This window comes from Octopus bimaculoides, chromosome 6, assembly GCF_001194135.2.
Source record: "Octopus bimaculoides isolate UCB-OBI-ISO-001 chromosome 6, ASM119413v2, whole genome shotgun sequence".
Lineage (NCBI taxonomy): Eukaryota > Metazoa > Mollusca > Cephalopoda > Octopoda > Octopodidae > Octopus > Octopus bimaculoides.
The window spans coordinates 6229104-6230330 of record NC_068986.1 but is presented as its reverse complement, the minus strand read 5'-3'; positions in this window follow the sequence as shown (position 1 = coordinate 6230330).

The following is a 1227-nucleotide window of genomic DNA, read 5'->3' as shown; positions in this document are numbered from 1 at the left end:
GAGGAGGAGGAGACGGAGGAGGAGAAGGAGGAGGAGAAGGCGGAGGAGGAGGGCTTCCACCTTCATTTTATGATCATAAACCAAAAGAATATTGAACAAAGAATAGAAAATAATATATTCTTATATTCTTTTACTTGTTTCAGTCATTGGATTGTAGTCATGCTGAAGCACCAACCTGGAAGATTTAGTCAATCAAATTGCTTATTTTAGAGTCTGATACTTTTTTTTATCAGACTCTATTTGCTGAAATGCTAAGTTATGGCAATGCAAACATACTAACACCAGTTGTCAATTCATCAAGTCAGTTTCAGTATCAGTTCCTTCTGGGATCTCAAGTACACAGCATAGCAAGCTGATGCCACTGGTTTCTGATGGCTGCATCATCTACTTTTTAATTTTCTCTTTGTCTCTCTGGTGGTGTCCATTTGAATGCTGTTTTAGAATGGTATTGTTCTGGTAGCCAGAGTATGTGACCTGCTAGTTTCAATCTTCATTCTGTGATTATTTCGCCAAATGGTCTTGTGTTGGCTATCTTTAGAATGTCTTCATTGGTTATGTGGTCTTGCCTGTATGTCCTTAGAATCCTTCTCATGCATCTTTGGTGAAACACCTCTAGCTTTCTGTCAATTTACCCAGTGTTCTTCATGTCTCTCTAGCATAGAGAACTGTCAGTTGTCATGCAGTAAGAGACAAATATAAAGACACACTCATTCAACATTCTATCCACATTGAGAGATGATAAGTATTGAACCAAAGCCTAAATGTATTCAAGACAGAGACAGGAGAGAACTACAAATCTCCCAGAATTAAAACGGTTGATGACACCAAATTTCCAATCAATTAAAATTTAAGCATTGGTTCAACATTTATCTCCACCTTTACAAAGATGGGGATGGAGTCTTGATTGATTAAAAAGCTTCCTCGGTTGAAATATTTTAAGTGTTAGCTCTTACTTTACACTAATTTGAATAAATTACTTTCTATGCTTTCACCTTTCTAAATGTAATTTAAATCTGTTTAACATAAAACAAAAACAAATTCTAAAATACCTAATAACATTTAATTTAAATCCTCCTTTTTTTCTTTCTTTTTTGTTTTGTTTTGCATCTGACAAATTCTAAAATTTTCGACAATTTACCAAAGAAAAAATAAAGAAGAAGAAGAAGAAGAAGAAGAAGAAGAAGAAGAAGAAGAAGAAGAAGAAGAAGAAGAAGAAGAAGAAGAAGA